Source organism: Penaeus monodon, chromosome 7, assembly GCF_015228065.2.
Source record: "Penaeus monodon isolate SGIC_2016 chromosome 7, NSTDA_Pmon_1, whole genome shotgun sequence".
NCBI classification, from domain to species: Eukaryota; Metazoa; Arthropoda; class Malacostraca; order Decapoda; family Penaeidae; genus Penaeus; species Penaeus monodon.
The window spans coordinates 47,485,977-47,505,680 of record NC_051392.1 but is presented as its reverse complement, the minus strand read 5'-3'; the positions used below and the strand labels follow the sequence as shown (position 1 = coordinate 47,505,680).

Here is a 19,704-nt window from a genome sequence, read left to right as displayed (position 1 = left end):
GTGTGTGTGTGTGTGTGTGTGTGTGTGTGTGGTGAGAGTGTGTGTGTGTGTGTGTGTGTGTGTGTGTGTGTGTGTGTGTGTGTGTGTGTGTGTGTGTGTGTGTGTGTGTGTGTGTGTGTGTGTGTGTGTGCATGCATGCGAGAGAGAGAGAGAGAGAGAGAGAGAGAGAGAGAGAGAGAGAGAGAGAGAGAGAGAGAGAGAGAGAGAGAGAGAGAGAGAGAGAGAGAGAGAGAGAGAGAGAGAGAGAGAGAGAGAAGGGTGACTGCGAGTGAGATAAGGAAGACATAAGCGAGATTAGCCGAGGCATTCTGGAGATATTGAGGAAATCTTCTTTTGGCAGAGCTCAGCCGCTGGGATTATAACAAAGAGGCTTCTCGGCGATGACGAATCCACTCAAGAGTCTGAATGGAAGCAAGTCTCACGATGCACGCAGAGAGGCCGGAATTACGACGAAAACATTCATTCCAAAATAATAACTAATCCAAAAATATCAAACTCATCTCTGCCTTAATTCTGAAAGCAACCCACTAGGCCTACTTCCTGCGATGCAAAGTATGTCTCGTGAGTTGCTTCCAGCCGCCCAGGGTCCCAACGCCCACGAGAGCCGCCCGCCCGTGAGGCAGGGAGACCTTCGCCGCACGTGCCTCCGCCGCGAGAGGATCCTCCGGCCAGGCCTCGGGGCAGGCGGGACTTCGGGGGCGTCGCCTGGCAAAGCATTCGCGATGTTGTTTATATGCTCTCTATAGAAAATAATATGGAGAATGGTAATAATAACAGTAATAATGATTACTACATTATCAACAACAACAACTACTACTACTGCTACTACCACTACTACTACTATTACTACATTTGATAATAATGAAAATAATAACATTAATAATGATACTAAATATAATAAGGAATATAACAATAAAAAATGATAACCGTCATCGCCGTTTGTAATAGCGACAGTATTGTTAAAAGAGTAGAAATGTTCTCCAATTTCTAGCCTTTCCATTGAATAAATCGACCAAACCGGCCCCGAGTAGAACATAATACCACTTTACAAACTTTTAATTTTCTGGAAATCGGCCGAGATCCGAAATCCAATTTGTCTCACTCAGTAGTCCAATGGTCGGAAAGACTCGTCCCCATTAGAAAAAAAAAAGTCACGTCTTACAATTTTGCGACAATAACCCGGTAAACAACTTCATAAAAAAATAATAACAAATAAATAAAAAAAATGACAATAAAAAGCAATCGTTTACACAGGATAAGAGAAACTCATCCCGACGAAGGTGAACGCTCGAAGGTAACACTGCGTGGGTGTAGCTAACTTGAGACATTCTTACGGGCGTTTTCTAAAATTAGTCCGACCAAGGCACTCAAAGGTCAGGTGTCAAATCCGTGAATAAATTTACGGCGTTGAGGAGCGAGGATCTAGCGGGGCGCACGTCGATATCGCGAGGACTTCCCACGTCTGACATGCGAGTGACATGAACACCTGCTGAAGCCGCTTCGTTGTGAGGATAAGGAGGTGCTTGAGCGCTTGCTTTGACATTCCGAAGGCAAGGCGCGGGTGGGTGTATACGAGCGCCCCGAGGCCAAATGAACTTGATTTTTATTTTATATTTTTTCAGTTTTTTTTTCTTTCTTTCTTTCAACATCAACGGCATCTGCGGAGGCGAAAATGTCACCTGACCTTAACCTAGAAGCGACTGAAAAGGTAGACTCAGCCAGATGTGATTTTAGATGTCCAAGAATGTACAAAAACTTTAAAAGACTTTGATCGGGTAGGTCTACCTCAAGTCCGACAAACTTGCTAGGGCGTTTCCCATGTAGAGAGGGATACAATTTCACAACAGCTATGTGGCTTGTAAAGACATGTCATGTCTGGTTGTTGCAATGGAATAGAGAAGACATGCCAGTGGACATGTATGGGTGAAAGAGTATGCTGTGTGCGCAAAAGGTGCAACAGGTGATGAGCGCATATGTATACCAATAGTGATATGTATACTAGGCATGTGCAGTGTACCAACAACATGATAGCCATTTTAAAGTGTGTCGTCAGTGATATATGGTCCTGCAGGGGTGTGGTGGGCGTGGTGAGCGCAGCGAAGATCTAAGACACCGTACATGGCTACAATGCAAAGAGCGAGCGGGTACATGGCTTCGCTTCTCCTTTGCCTCGCAAACAACTAACAAAAACAACTGAAAATACTTCATTCCTGGATTCATCACCTCCCTGTTCATCTCCCTCTCTCTATTTACCTGCTTCGTCCTCGCATTCTGTTTGTTATGTTTTTTTTTCTCTCTTTTTTCGCCGCAGAACTAAACATGATCGACTACCCTGCCTGGCCTCGCCGCCATGCACGACCACTTAAACAAAAAACAAGTTCTGGATGCTTTGAGGCAGCAGGCAACCGCAGGAACGTGTTTTCCATGACTAACGAGAGGCAAAGGGAATTTACGAAATAAGAGCAAAGTTTGAACAGGGAAAATACCTTGTAGATTTCACATGGCTGAATGAAGGATGACCCAATACTCGATAGTGAATTTAAAGGAAAAAATGCACACCAACTAGCGTGAAAACATAAAAATGAATAAGTAATCAGGGAGTTGTGTGGCCTCGCCAGAGATGTAGGCAGAGCGGGGCGCCGGCTGGCAGGTGGATCTGCGTTACAAGGCGAGGTTGCCGCGGCTAATGAGTCTACGCCCCTTTCAACGCCGCCGACGCTTCCAGGTTGAAATCGACGCTCAGTATTGCACGTGACTCGAACAATATCAGATAGAATGGTTAGATTTGCATACACTCCAAATTAGGCACCGTAACTTCCTCCGTAAACTGAGACTAGAAAGCTCCCCGCAAAAAATATTTTCACTCCACTTTTCAACAAAAACAACGTAAGGAAAACAACGCCCGGAGGAAGGGGGAAATAAACAAGCAACAAACTCTACTGCCCAACTTTCCACATGAATTCGAAGATTAGCAATAAAGCCTTCACATATGACCCGCCCTGACCCCGAGGAGGTGGGCGGTCCCTGCTTAAGGGCCAGTCTCTCCCGCCAACTTGTATATCTACGAAGGAACAAGTCTGTGACTCACGCGTAAACATACACACACATGAAAACACACGCACACAGATGCGCACACACACACACACACACACACACACACACACACACACACACACACACACACACACACACACACACATATATATATATATATATATATATATATATATATATATATATATATATATATATATACACACACACACACACATACACACACACACACACACACACACACACACACAGAGGGAGCAGTTGGGAGCGCTGGCGGTTCGGCCTGGCTTGAGGACGAGTCCAGGTGGAGGAGGATGTCCATCTAAGGAACCCTCAGCTAACACGTAACTGTTTAGGGTGCGGGCTGGCGCGGCTGGACTCAGTTTAGGAGGGATAACTGTTAGGATAGAAGGCTCTAAGGGCGTGTCTTGGGGCATAGCGTAGGCGTAATGAGATAATCTGCTTAATTAGGTGCCTCACACGCCCACTTTATAGCATTAGCGAACAGGTATAACGTGGTGACAGTCCTCATTACGGAATCGTCCAGGCATAGAGCTTGAGTAAAATGATTATTACCGATCACCTTCTTACATAAACAAAAATTTTCTAGATAAATAAAAAATCACACTCTCTTCCTAAAAAAAATCGATCATTCTCATGCACAAACCAGAAATACTTTCGATCATACTTGTACAAAAAAAAACAAGATTCTCGATCACTCCTGCATAAAACATAAAAAGCCAAAAACACACACACATAACCCGAGGGCCATCATGAGTAATCGGACGGAGGCTAATGTTCGGAAACCTCAACGGCCGTCGATGGCAGTTCCGGTTACTCGGTGAAGCTGCTGACGGCCGTTGGTGAGGGGGGGGGGTGAGGAAGGGAAAATTGTACTGGCGAAGGAGCGAAGGAAGACTCCGGAAAAAAATATATACAGGGCGGCTGGGATAATGAGGGAGGGAAGGGAGAGAGAGAGAAGATAAGTGGTGGGAGAAGGAGAGAGGAGAGAGGAGAGAGGAGAGAGGAGAGAGAGAGAGAGAGAGAGAGAGAGAGAGAGAGAGAGAGAGAGAGAGAGAGAGAGAGAGAGAGAGAGAGAGAGAGAGAGAGAGAGAGAGAGAGAGAGAGAGAGAGAGAGAAACAAGATCTAATGGGAAGAAGCAAAAGAAGTGCACACAAAACAAACACAATGGCGTGAGCGAAAGCCATTAATTTTACCACTGATACCACATCACAGCTAAAGTTGACATCCCTGGGCACGCGGAGTTAACGAAGGGCAGCTACCCTTGCAGACGACGTACCCAGAAGGTCAATGTGCGCTCACATACATCTCCTCCCGCTCACAAGTACGAGGGCTTTTTAAATCTAATTTTCATATAATACAATTCTACATTTTTTAAGTTCGATTAAAAAGGTATTCGTTGCATAAAAAAACGAGAAAAAAACGTAATCGGCTTTTTAAAATAGCATTAATAATAGCATTAGTATCGGATCTCCGCGCTTCTAGTCTCCCAGCGAGGGAACTCTTTTAGCGCCACTTCACAAATAACGAGTGACAAATGACGATCACCCGGCGCCCCGGCCCGCCCCCCGCCGGCCCCTGCACAGCACACCTGCAACCGTCTTTATCGGCACGGACACCACGCAGCCCAAGTGCCAGGTGTGATGTACAGGTGAGCCCCGCCTTAAATTAACAGTCGCGCAGGAGTGCCGCTTGAGTGCAGGGAGGCCGCGGCCCATAAACTTCCTATCGTATCATCTCGGGAAGGGACGCGCTTTAATAAGTGTCCGAGTGTGACATTTTATTTCCCGTTCGTCCGCCCCCTTCTGGGGTGTCATCTTACGCCCAATGACCACGATCTGCAGATACAAATTATGGAAAATGAGCAAGACAATAAAAAATTAAGCCTGGCTCTAGCCTAAAGGTGAACGCATGTCACACGGTAGCCATAGCAACCGCCGACTGTGAATGATGTTACCACTACATTCACCTGAGCCTCGACTCCGCGGCGGAACGGACGTGCGCAAGGCAAGCAGGAAAACCGGGAAAATAGTCGTCGTTCTTGCTATCTATCGGACAACAACAACAGCGGTGATACCAGTGATGATAGAATTCCCAGTAAGTAAAATCATCAAAAAAAAGATACTTTATAACACCTTATCATAAAAAATATAGAGATTGAAACAAACGCATGGGCGATCATCCGAAAATAAAAACCCACACTAGAGAAACGTGACGAAGAGACAAGCTAGTAAAACCCCCCCAAAAAAACTACTCATAACGATTAACCCTTAAATTCCATGTCTCTACATCATGCACATACATTTTCATCCAAGTAATCTCTTAAATCTATACCTTTGTTTCCCTAAAGACTTTTCCTCGTATGAATAAGAACTCGTAGAACCGGGGCTGACTACCCCGCCTCCACCTGGCCGCGTTCAGTTAAGACACCTGCCAACACCCTTCTCTCTCCTTCTCCCTTCCCTCTTCTCCTATCTTCTCACCTATCCCCTTTCCTCCTCTTCCTCTCATCTCTGCTCCCTTCCCTCTTCTCCTATCTTCTGACCTCTCCCCTTTCCTCCTCTTCCCCTCATCACTTCTCCCTTCTCTCTTCTCCTATCTTCTCACCTCTCCCCTTTCCTCCTTTTCCTCTCATCTTTTCTCCCTTCTCTCTTCTCCTATCTTCTCAACTCTCCCCTTTCCTCCTTTTCCTCTCATCTTTTCTCCCTTCTCTCTTCTCCTATCTTCTCAACTCTCCCCTTTCCTCCTTTTCCTCTCATCTCCTCTCCCCTCTCCTCTCTTCTCCTTCCTCTCACCCCTTCCCTTTCCTCCCTCTTTTTCGTCTCCTCCTTCGTATCTCCTTTTCCTTCGCCTCGCTCTTCCCTTCCCTCCCCACCCACCCTCCCTCCCTCCCCTCCCTTCTCTCCTCTTGATATTAATTTTCCTTTCCTTTGGGAAGGTTCTTGAGATATGCATTGAAGCGGAAATGAATAGGAGGGAAAGGATAAAAACTTTAATTATACTACAGATAAAATTGATGCGGTGATATGTTGATAACAACATTGATAAGAATACATCATTTTTTTTATAAAATAAATAACGGCAATAAATCATTATTAACACATTGCACTAACATACTGAATCGGTGTAGTAATCTTTAAGCCAATCACACCGATTATCGTCATTATTGTTTTTATCATTTTGATCATCACTAATACTATAGTTACTACGGCTGACACAAAACTATGATGCATCAGACAGCTGTGGTTATTATAAGCATCGACCTTGCCTGTCTCGCCGCTCCGCCCACCCCAATGACACCCGGGCGTTACTGTCACGTGGTCCGGCACACACACGCCCGCATTACACACCCAGGGACATCTTTCGCCTGTCTCTTACACACAACTTGTTTCATAAAGGCGGTAGCATACAAGAACGCCGTTTTGTCCCTTTCTTCACAGAGCTTCATCTAAATATGGTAGAAGGGAGATGAAAATGGGGGAAAAACATATCAAATATAAAAGTTCGGGTGAAGATAAAACTAGATGAAGCGGAGAGAGAGAGAGAGAGAGAGAGAGAGAGAGAGAGAGAGAGAGAGGAGAGAGAGAGAGAGAGAGAGAGACAGAGACAGAGAAGAAGAGACAGAGAGAGAGAAGAGAGAGAGAGAGAGAGAGAGAGAGAGAGAGAGAGAGAGAGAGAGAGAGAGAGAGAGAGAGAGAGAGAGAGAGAGAGAGAGAGAATGAAGCATCGCATCCCATAATAAATGGCTTCTCTTTTGCACGGCCTGCGCTCTCACGCAATGCTGCTTTCCCTGCACAACTCTACGGACGCATCACATACATATTCAATACAGGCCGTCACACGTTTGATCAGACAAGAGCAGCACTGCGAAAAAAAGTAAAAAAAAGAAAAAAAAGGAAAAAAAAGAAAAAAAAAAGAGATGGAAAAAAGAAATACATAAAAAATGTAATGAGACCAGTGTATATATCAAACAACATGCGCTGTAATATTTCACCATGGCTGTTGACTGTAACGAAAAATATGTCCCGGCGGTGAACACAACCACCATATTCAGAGGGATAAAAAACAAAAGAAATATTTATAGAAATGATAAAGGGATAGAAAAAAAAGACACAGCGGAGAAAGACAAACACAAAACAAAATTAGGAAGATTTCGTGAACAACCTGAAATCATGCTGTCATCCGAATTATAAAGATAAACCCAAGTATCACCCCCCCCAAAAAAAAAAAGGTTTATTCATTTCTTATTCTCCTCTTTCCGAGAAATAAGACGCCTCGACCCCAGTGCCAATCCCTCCCACTCTGGATGTCAGATAATGAAACTTACGCCTCCACGATACAAGGAAGAGAGAGGAAACGAGAGAGAAAAGGGAGAAAGAAAAGAGAAGAAAACGAGGAACGGAAAGAGAGAAAGGCCAAATCTAATAAAAAAGAGAAATGAAACATAGAAAAGAGACAAAATGAATAAAAAGGAGAAACAAAAATAAAGAAAAGGGGACAAATCAATGTAACAAAATGAGAAACAGAAAGAGAGGAAAGAAACAAAATGAATAATAATAATAATAATAATAATAATAATAAAACAAGTCAATCCTAAAGAACAAAAAAGGTCACTCAACCCTAGCAACTTCACACAAACAAAAGTCAAACAAAGCAAGGAGCAAATCCCCGCAGCTCCCACACCTCCTGCAGGCGTCCCCGTAGATCTCCTGCCGTAGCCGCCGCCGCGATGCAGGTTCCCGGTGCGGACGTTCGCTCTCCAGGACCTCCCTCAGAGCAAGGTCTATATAACCCTTGCCTCAGAGCCGCCCACGCCCCGCCGCCCGCCCGGACCGAACGACAGAACGAAGGGCGGGGATGCACACCTTACGTTTGTGTTGTGTTGTGTATTCGGGTGGGAATGGGGCGCGGTTTAAGGGGTGGGAGAGAGGCAGGGGAGGAGGGGGAGGAGGAGGGAGGAGGAGGGAGAGGGAGAGGGAGAGGGAGAGGGAGAGGGAGAGGGACAGGGAGAGGGAGAGGGACAGGGACAGGGAGAGGGAGGGGGGTGGAAAGGTGGAGGGAAAGGTAAAGATAGATAGATAAATAGATAGATAGACTGATCAGGAGATAGGTTGGATAGCTAGATTGATAGATAAATATATAAAGATAGACTGAGTGATAGATAAACAGATACAAATATAGATAGATAGGTGGATAGATAAAGATCGACGATAAATTTACACAAGCGTATACCAGAGAACGCAAGCAAGCAAACACGCACGCACATCCGGGCCTCCAACACTAAGCCTGTGTGATCAGTGCTGGTCGTGGTGAACCAGCCAGAGCCACGAGAGAGCCAGGCAGAGCCAAGCAGAGCCAGGCAGAGCCACGATAGAGCCACGACAGAGCCGCGGTAGAGCCACAGGGAGCGAAGGTAAGCCACATCCATTCACTATCAACCCCTCATAGCCCAAAGTGCCCACATGGTACATTGTTATGAACTATCTCTCTCTCTCTTGTTTCTCTCTTTTTCTCTTTCAGTATCTGCTTGCCTGTCTGTCTCTATCACACACACACACACACACACACACACACACACACACACACACACACACACACACACACACACACACACACACACACACACACACATACACACACACACACACACATACATACACACACACATACATACACACACACATACATACACACACACACACACACTTCTCAAGGCTTTCCATTCCGGGAGGTTGCTGGGGAGGGAGCTACCGCAAACTTTTCTGTCAATAATTCTGCCATGGAGGTCGGTCCTTATGACCTGCTCGGTGTGACATCACCATGCGTGGATGATCTCACTGCAGGTGAATGTCCAAAAAAGCAACAAGGCGATAAGGTTCGTTAATATCTATCTTTATCATTACTGATGCGATGCCAAAGTTTAGTCAACGAGGAAAATGGGGGAGAGAGGACAGGTGAATAACTAAAGAGATAAAAGGAAGATGAGAAAAAGTAGAAAACGTTCCATCTTCATGGCGTTTGCCCGGCTAAGAAAGTTAAGGCAAATAAGAAATTAATAACACTTAAGACAAAAAAACAAAACAGGAAAAAACATGAACCCAAATATACGTGAGAACCCAAGCACACACACACATACACACATACATACATACATACATACATACATACATTCGCAAACGCACACACACACACGCACACACATAAAAATACAGGCCAGCACCCAAACACACGCCACAGACACACATCAACACAGGTATTTTTCACACTCTCGACGCAACATCGAAATTAAAGGAACAAACAACCGAAACCAATTCAATTAGGAACAGAGTGGGTACGGAGTGGGCGGTGGAGGATCAGCGCCAGGTGGAGGACACGGCCGGGAGGGGAGGGGATAAGGGGGAGGGGGAGTGGATAAGGGGGGAGGGGGAGTGGAAAAGGGGGAGGGGGAGTGGATAAGGGGGGGCGGGGAGTGGATAAGGGGGGAGGGGGAAGTGGATAAGGGGGGAGGGGGAAGTGGATAAGGGGGGAGGGGGAGTGGATAAGGGGGGAGGGAGAAGTGGATAAGGGGGGGGAAGTGGAAGAGGGGGGAGGGAGAAGTGGATAAGGGGGGAGGGAGAAGTGGATAAGGGGGGAGGGGGAGTGGATAAGGGGGGAGAGAGAAGTGGATAAGGAGGTGCAGGTAAGTGGATCAGCGCCATGTGGAGGACGTGAATAAGGGGTGTGTGATGGTGGAGAGGTCCACGGCTGCTCAAACATGAGCATACCGTTATTGATGATGATGGCGAGATGGATGTGGAGGAGGGTGGAGGAAGATATGGAGGAGGGTGGAGGAGGATGTGGAGGAGGGTGGGGTGGATGAGAGGGGAGGGAGTGGATACGGGTGGAGCTGGAGGCGGGGATGGATGTAGCAGAGGATAGGCTAAGAATGGTGAAGTGTGAACATGGAATTAATGTGGAATGTGGGAAATTTATTACCTGGGAGGAGAGGATATGGAGGCCGTAGGTATGAGGGGGGGGGTTAGGGATGAGGGACGGGTGCAAGTAAACGTGGGGGTAAAAATAAGAAGAGAAATGGGAGAAGGATGAGAATAATAGGGGCAGGGGGTGCGATACGGGTCAAGGGATGCGAGATAAGGAATCAGGAATAAGGAATAAAGCGATAAGGGATAACGGATAAGGGTGAGGGGTAGGGGAGGGGGGGAGGGGAGACATATTAGGAGAAGGGGCGGTGCGTGATGTAAGGAAAAGGATGACACGATCGAAGCGAGAGGATACTTCTTCCTTTTTGGGTGCGATCCCCCATGCTTCAGTCGCCTCGCTGATGCTTCATCTCCGAGCGCCGCAGGGGAGGAGAGGACGGATGGGGAGGGAGGGGAAGAGGGGAGGGGAAGGGAGGGGAAGAGAGAGGAGGGAAGGGGAGAAGATAGGAGGGGAAGGAGAGGAAGCAGGAAGGGGAGGGGAGAAGAGGGGAGGGAAGGGGAAGGGAGGAGTGGGGAGAGCAGTGGGAGGGAGAGGGGAGGATAGGGGAAGGAAGACGAGGGCGGGGAAGAGAAGTGGGAGAGAGTGGAGAGGGGATTGGGGGAAGGGGTGAGGGAAGGGGAAGGGAAAAGGGCGAGAAGGGGAGGGAGAAGGAGGGAAGAGAAGAGGAGGAGATGCAGATGCTGAATAAAGCAGAAAGCGGGAAAGCACAAAGGAGAAAAAATAATAATCAGAGAGATGGCGAAAGATCTCTAGAAAGGAAATCACAAAGAAGATAACACTAACAGGCAGAAACGCCAAGATAAGAGCGATAATTCATCCCCCTAAAAAAAAAAAATATATATATATATAATAATAATAATAATAATAATAATAATAATAATAATAATTATATATATATATATATATATATATATATATATATATATATATATATATATATATATATATATATAATAATAATAATAATAATAATAATAATAATAATAATAATAAATCTAAAATAAGATCAATAAATAAGATAGAATAAAAACCTGAAAATATGCATAGAATAAAGCCAGGCACACCCGCCCAAGAAACGTGACGGAAGCAGCAAGCCCATAGGATCGATCGCAGGCCACACACCCGGGACACAAACACCGAGATCATGCGAAGGATCCTCCTCGCGAGAGCCTGCGCGATCCTTCAGCAAATACAAACAGGAGGAAGAACAAAAACAAAAAATAAAGTGTAGGGGAAAGAGGCTGTTGCAGGGAGGGACAGGGGTAGGGGGGAGAAGGGGTAGGGAAGGCAGAGAGAGAGAGAGAGAGAGAGAGAGAGAGAGAAGAGAGAGAGAGAGAGAGAGAGAGAGAGAGAGAGAGAGAGAGAGAAAGAGAAAGAGAAAGAGAAAGAGAAAGAATGAGAAAGAGAAAGAGAAAGAGAAAGAGAAAGAAAAAGAGAAAGAGAGAGAAAGAGAAATAAAAAGAGAAATAAAAAAAGAGAAAGAAAGAGAAAGAGAGAAAATAAAGAGAGAAAGATGGAGAGAGGGACAGAGAGATAAGAAAAGCTACAACAACCCCCTTCATTTAACCCGGCGCTTCCCCCCCACCCCCACCGTGTTCTTATCCCCTAACATAATGGAAGCGCCAACGATAAATTCCCGGGCGGTGGCACCTCAGTAATAAGGCAAAACGCCCACCGTCTTGTGAGCGCGCGACGAGGACCTGGGACGCGGAGGAGGAAATAATTGCTTGGCCGGCAAGAAACAAAAGAAAATATTTACTCGTATACAAGGGTAACACGAACAGCAACATGAAAGGCAAATCCCTACTCCCGTTAGTGTGAGGAGAGTTGCCTGCGTCGGGTTCTGGTCTATGGGAATCTGACGGGGAGGGGGGGGGGGTTCTGGCAGTCTGAAAGGGGGGGGGTGTTTCTAGTAGTCCGAAAGGGGGGGGGGGTCTAATAGTCTGAGAGGGGGGGGGGAGTTCTGGCAGTCTGAAGGGGGGGGGGGTGGAAGTCTGAGGGGAGAGAAAAACAGAAAAAGAGTGAGACTGACAAACAGACAGACAGTGAGAGAGATGCAGATATAGATATAGATATAGATATAGAAGAGAAGAGAAGAGAAGAGAAGAGAAGAGAAGAGAGAGAAGAGACGAGTGAGTGTGTGAGAGAGTTCGAGAGTTTTAGAGAGAGAGAGAGAGAGAGAGAGAGAGAGAGAGAGAGAGAGAGAGAGAGAGAGAGAGAGAGAGAGACCTAACATCATAAATCACCCGGCGGTGTATGGGAAGCGCGCAGATATCCGGGCGGCGGCAACGTCACCAGGTCGCGCGCATAACGTCAACACTCAAAGGCTCGTCCAAACGTTTACTAGGTCGCATCTCCACACACAAACCCTTGCCCACTTTTCCCTTCAACAGACCCCAGCCTCCTTTTCCCCTCATATCCTCCTCCTCCTCCTCCTCCTCCTTTTCTTCTTCTTTTTCTTTTTCTCTTTCTTCTTTTTCTTTTTCTCTTTCTTCTTTTTCTTTTTCTCTTTCTTCTTTTTCTTTTTCTCTTTCTTCTTTTTCTTTTTCTCTTCCTTCTTTCTTTTTTTTTCTCTTTCTTTTTTCTTTCTTCTTCTTCTTCTCCTATTCCTCTTCCTTTCCCTTCCCTCCCTGTCTACACGAGATGTTCCCTCCCCCTCCCCCTACACAAACTCCCCTCCTTTACCCCCATTCAACCCCTTCCCCCTACACTAATGCCCCTCCTTTATTCCCCCCCCCCCCACCTACACCAAACACCCCTCCCCCCACTCCCTATCTGGAGCCACGCCCACTCTTTAAGTTTGTGGCAAGTTGTCCCCCGCCCCCTTTCGAGCGCCGGTTAAACAAAAGACCGTCTCAAGGGCGCTATTTCCGGAGACTGTATTTGGTTAAACTACAATGGGCGAAAAGTAGGAAAAGGCTACCTGAAAATGCTGTGAATTCTTTATCTGAGCTCATCATTATTAACAAAGGGGTGAGTGGCAAATATTTGACTGTTTTCGTCTTATTTTGCCTTTTATTTCGCGGCAGAAATAAACCATAAACTCGTATAAAATATATAATCCGAAAAAAAGAGAGAGAGTGGGCGCGCCGTCACCTCAAAAATAAAATAAATATACATCTTCTCCCGAGGCCGGGAAAATATTTCGCGGAAAATGTGAACCCTTCTTTCCGAACTGCGCGAACGGCACACACACATACATATATACACCCACACCTACTCTCTCACTCACACACACACACACACACACACACACACACACACACACACACACACACCACACTCACACTCACACTCACACTCACACTCACACTCACACTCACACTCACACTCACACTCACACACACACACACACACACACACACACACACACACACTAGCGCGCGCACAAACATAAATCATATACATACAAACAAACACTATCTGCCTGCATTCCCTTTCTCGCACTCCCACTCCCTTTTCCACTCCCTCCCCATCCCTCCCACTCCCGCTACAGACGGAAAATACTATGAAATATCCTTTTTCTCTCTCATTTTGAATTTCTCGTATCCTGCCTCCCAGCATACATCTCCCGCCCCTACAGCATCGCGAGTACCCCCCCCCCCCCCCCGCGCTCCTTGGGGATGCTCAGGTGCTGTTCTCTTACGACACTAAAAGGGCGCAAATCGGTCATTCCGTGAAGCTCTTTATTCATCTATTATTTTTTTACTCTTAAAAAACTCTCATTCTTATTTCATTTTAATCAACACAAATATCCAAACAGAAAAAAAGATCCAACAACTGTCCAAAGTCTCGGATGAAAAAAATACCGAATTTATATTCTAAAAAAATGTACGTAAAACAAATGTGTTCAAGGGAATATATTTAATTGGAGAGAAATAATTTCCAATCTGGGGTCGAGCCAATTTAATGAGACTTATCACGACGCATGACACCTTTCAGGACGCTCGATGGCGCGAGACCTCAAAGTCTAATTTCAAATTCTAATTACTGCAATCACATCAATCTCGATCCGATAATGGCTTTAATCATCGTGATTAATAGAGAGCAACAAGATCCACTCCTACGAATTTCTCGTTAACATGATTTAAAAAAAAAGTCTGTAATTACATTCCGTATAAAATCTAGAACAATCGATCACTTTACAATATTCCATGCCCATCCCTCGTTATTTCCACTGCTAGCCACTTAAAAGAACGAAAATAATGACAAGTACATTAATGCCACCCTGTGCGAACGCAAAGTACTTTCCCATCACCCGGCCTGATTGAATCATCCATCTCCGACATCGCATCAGATGACCGCAACACGTTCTTTTAGGATCCATTTCGCTGAAAATATGAATCGACAAAGAAACAAAAACGAAAAACAAAAGACGGGGGGAAAAATGAACGGCATTGTGTCTTTCTCTTCCGATGTTATCTTGTTACGCGCTGTATACGAACTACACCTGACACTACGGCGAAAAACAGTAACAAAGGAAAGGAACATGAAACCGCCTCCGCGTCTGTCTCGCAGGGCGGCGTCTCACCGGGTATCTGGCTTACTTACATAAATCTACACACACAAACACACACACACACACACAAATATATATATATATATATATATATATATATATATATATATATATATATATATATATACACGGACATATATATATCTTTCTATACATATATATAGATACATAGATAGACTGGTAAATAAATATAAATGGATAGAAAATAGATAAACAGATAGGTGTGTGTATGTGTGTGTGTGTGTGTGTGTGTGTGTGTGTGTGTGTGTGTGTGTGTGTGTGTGTGTGTGTGTGTGTGTGTGTGTGTGTGTGTGTGTGTGTGTGTGCGTGCGTGCGTGCGTGCGTGCGTGCGTGCGTGCGTGCGTGTGTGTGTGTGCGTGTCTGTATGTGTGTGCGTGTGTGTGTGTGTCTGTGTGTGTGTGTCTGTGTGTGTGTGTGTGTGTGTGTGTGTGTGTGTGTGTGTGTGTGCAGAGATAAGATAATCTTAGAATACAAATGAAGTGTAGGCAGATAGGCTTAGTAGGAGATCGGTGTTTTTCCGGCCTTGCTATTACCTAATCTGAAGTCTGATCCGTGACGCACGACTTCTAGATAACTACTAAGAGGAACTACACTGCGCACAAGTTCTAACATGAACATCACTGGCAAAAGCTCTATTTGTACTTCAGCATAAAGAAATAACCAGCTAACTGATACCGAATTTACGCTACTAATAACTTGTAATAAAATACGTACCCCTTCGATAACAATAAGTCACTTTTCCATGTCTTCATACGACCATTAACGTAAAAATACCGAGCCCGCCGTCCGCACCATCCCCCAGACTCCTCTCCAGCACGAAGCGCTCCCGGCACAGATGTCCTGCTCGCTCGGTGAATAAACTCTCATTACCCAAACTTTGCTGGTTCTGTTCTCCAAGTTTCCATTTCGAAATGGTTGAGGCCGGACTCCTGATGTGGACCTGTTCCCTCCTCTTGCCCTTTCCCCTCTCCTCTCTCCTCTCTCTCCTCCCCTCGCCTCCCTTCACCCCTGAAATTCTTCGGTTCCCAAGCCAATCGCCTCCGCCGTGTCGCATTCCTGACGCAGTGCCTCCTCTAAACATCTTCCCAGAAATTATACAGCTGCCTATTGTGACGAGCAGAGTTCACGGCCGCAAATGAACGCGTTCTGAGAACTCTTACGAACTTTTATCCAACGTGAAAATAGGAGGAGACAGAGCGGCACAGAACCAACTATGGAACCAACTGTCTCCGTGAAGTTGGCGGCGGCGACGGCGGCGACTGGGATAATTACTGTAGTAAAACTCGGCGGAGGTGGATGGCTCAGCTGCATGCAAAAATCCCACGCCCTCCCTCCACTGGCGGTGCAATTCTCCGAACGTTACATTTTGTGCGTTCAGACCCTATCAAATTCCCCTTGAAGTTGATGGCTGCTGTTTATGGTTCTCTGCTCTGTAAGGAATTTACGAAGCAAAATAAAAGAGCAACGAGTCTTTAGAAGGTTGTGATCATTCGCTCATACTGCCGGATTAGACGCATGCGCCGTAAATCACGGAGGGAGAAGTTGATTCTGATGCTATCTGATATTAATTCCAGTTGTGAATCATCGCTCTCTTGCAGCACAGAAAGGGTGAGAAAGAAAGAAAGGGGGAGGGAGGGAGGGAGGGAGGGAGGGAGAGAGAGAGAGAGAGAGAGAGAGAGAGAGAGAGAGAGAGAGAGAGAGAGAGAGAGAGAGAGAGAGAGAGAGAGAGAGAGAGAGAGAAAGAGAAATATAACAGAATGACAGAAAGTAAGAGAAAGGAGAGAGAAACCGATCAAATAAGAGAAAGAAAGAGAAAGAACGCTGGAGAGAGACAGAAAGAGAGAGGGCAAACGAGAGAGGGTTCTAATAGCCTTCACGCATTCCCTTGTATTCACACGTCTAAGCATACGTTAAGAATGGCTTCCCCACAAATAAACCTCCCGCGCCATCCCCGTGCGGCGGGCGTGGCATCCAGGCGGGACCACGGAAGCTAAACAAACACCGGCCCGAAGCAGCCGTGAGATGCCCGAGAACAATAAGCATCCTGCAGATGAATCATCACTAATGCAACAGCTGATGCTTCGCTAATCCGTGAGGTTCATCTTGATCTTATCTTTTTTTTCCAAGATGTTCGAATTCAAAAGTGGTCGCGGGTGGGATCAGAGAAAGACAGGGATCAAAGGAGAGTGTACTGTTATTTAAATAGAAGTAATTAATTTCGATGACGTGGCTTGCGACAGTGCTGATACTAGATGTAGCAGAAATAGACCGGTCACAACTTAATTAAGCACGAACATAATTGAAAGCAAGTCAAAGTCATCTTTCATGCCTTCAGTTTTTAGTCTTTTGAAGAGTCACCCAGTTTGACAGTGCTTCCCACCCCCCCTGTCAGCACCGCCTGTCTGCTTGATCTCTGCAATATTCAACGCGTAACGTCTGGGCAGCCGGGTGTTCCTGTTGCAAAACGTTCGTCACTGCATCATTACTTCATCATATTAAACGCATTCGTTGTATTTCTGGTAAGAATTTAAGAGATAATTAAATTCAGGTAGCATACATAGATATTTTTTAATCTGATTTAGTAACGTTCTTTATCACCTTATCAAGATAGCCTACTGATGAATACCAATATAACATGATCCCGATAACCATATTCTTTCCTGCCATTAACCTCTTACGTAAAAATATTCCCCGCCACACCCTCGACAAAGAAGTCTTAAGACAAACACAAGCACACACATGAAAGAAGAAGAAAAAGAAGAAGAAACCCGCGGCTTATGGAAAAGACCGCAGGAGGCCCGAGAATCTCCTCCGCTTGCGGTCGACAAACACGTCCTCATTAAGGGTTCATTTGGACGAGGCACGTGCGGCGCCTTCGTCCTCCCTCCCTCTCTCCCTCCTACTTTCCCTCGCTCCCTTCCTCCTGATTTCACTCCCTCCCTTCCTCCCTCCTTCCCTCCCACCATTCCCTCCTTCCCTCCGTCCCTCCCTTCCTCTAGATGTCATCACGGCACGCACGCTCGTATAGCACATCCTCTTTTCCGGCCAGGGAGATAAGACAGGAGATAACACAAGACGGCGAGGAGTGAAAAAGTGGGAGGGGGGAGGGAGATGGAGAAGGGAAGAGGGAAGGGGGGGGGGGAATGGAGAGGAAGGGGAGTGAGGGAGGGGGGGAAGGGAGGGAGGAGGGAAGTGAGGGAAGGAAAGGGGAGCAGCAGAGGAGAGAGAGAGAGAGAGAGAGAGAGAGAGAGAGAGAGAGAGAGAGAGAGAGAGAGAGAGAGAGAGAGAGAGAGAGAGAGAGGTGTGTGTGTGTGTGTGTGTGTGTGTGTGTGTGTGTGTGTGTGTGTGTGTGTGTGTGTGTGTGTGTGTGTGTGTGTGCGTGCGCATCAGTTATGAGAAGAAAATAAGATTCAGAAAACAAAGTGAAACAACAGAGACATGACGATCGATAGGTAAAAAATACACATACGAAGAGGGAAGAGGAAGAAGAGAGAATAAAGAAGAAAAAGAAGAAGAGGAGGAGGAGAAGAGGATTTAAAGAGGATATACTGGAAGAAAACAAAAGAAATAAATATAGAAGAAAAAAATAAGGACGCGCTAATTGCGGAATGCGCGAGAGAGAAAAAATGAGATGAAAGGAAATGAAAAGGAAGCCCAAGAGTAAAGGAAAACACGAAACGACGAGTTGATGAAATGAGGAGATAGAACAGGCGCCATAAAATAAAATACAGATAAATAAATATTAACAATAAGATAAAATAAAATACTGAGGCAAAGAAAGAATACAGAAACAAGAAATAAGTAACAAGAGAGAGAAAAAAAATAAAAACAAATTAGTGACAATGATAATGATAATGATAATGATGATGATGATAATAACAATAACAACAACAGTGGTAATGATAATGATGATGATGTGATGATAATAAAAGTGATAATGATAATGATCATGACAATAACAATAATAATAATAATAATGATGATAATAATAATAATAATAATAATAATAATAATAATAATAATAATAGTAATAACAAGCATAATACTATAACAACAACAACAAAACAACAACAACAACAACAACAATAATAATAATAATGATAACAACAACAACAACAGCAATAGGAAAATAATAAACAAATACACTCGCCGGGAGAAACCCGAAGAAAACGCCCACATTCTGCAATGGCGGCAAATGCAAGGGGGAACAAAGGCTGCAAAGAGACAAGACATTTACGAGGCGCGGCAGAGCTGTTGCAAAGAGCGGTGCAACAGAGTGTTAAGCGCACACTGCACGGCGAGGCGGCCTTGCTCGTGCCGTTCGTGCAGGACATGAATGCGTTGTATTACTCAGCTAAGGATAAGCTTTGGTAATGTTTTGAATTATTATCTAAACTGATGAGCTTTTGAACTCATGGCTGCGACACGGAATCGGTCACTGTTGTAAACATGAACGGCAGAAGAAAAATAAATGTACGCACTGGTGCATGTAAAACAAAAGAAAAGAAAACAAAACAAAAACAATAACAAATAAAAAAACAAAAAATAAATACATCCACAACATCGACTTCCTAAGTGTTTCGGCTTTTACGAAACGCCATATTTACGATTAGGGATTTTCGAAAAAAAAAGTACCAAGTTAGTAAAAATCCAATATCATTCTGAAGCTGCCATCTTCGTCATGTCAACTTCTCAACTTATACTATTCACACATCAGTAAAACCGGGAATAAAACAAAAAAAGAAGAAAAAAAAGATATTTTAAAAAGTATAAACATTTTAACAATTACAGATTTAAGATAAGTATTTTTTTTTACACCTTACACGTTACGAGAAAGTAAAAGCACTTTAAAGGCACCTAACAAATACCGACAGCCGACTCTGTCATTAAAGGTGTAACCGGTTTCCAATCGGTAATTCCAGCCTTCACCAAAGTAGCGTTCCAAAGAAAAAAACCCAAAAAAGAAACGAAAAGAAAGGAAAAATCTCTGAAAACAGCTAGTGGAGATCGCCGTCTCAGCTTCATTCCATCCTCATAGTAATTAAATCCCAGAAGCATAAACAAAAAAACAAAACAGGAGAAGCGCGAAGTCAGCCCCGGCGCAGCG

General features: G+C 45.0%; 1 protein-coding gene across 2 annotated transcripts in view; it reads right to left on the bottom strand.

Annotated features, from left to right (window-relative positions):
* LOC119575411 (spermatogenesis-associated protein 13-like) overlaps positions 1 to 19,704 on the bottom strand; it is a 157,636-nt gene that overhangs the window by 84,861 nt on the left and 53,071 nt on the right. The gene's annotated exons all lie outside the window — the stretch shown is intronic.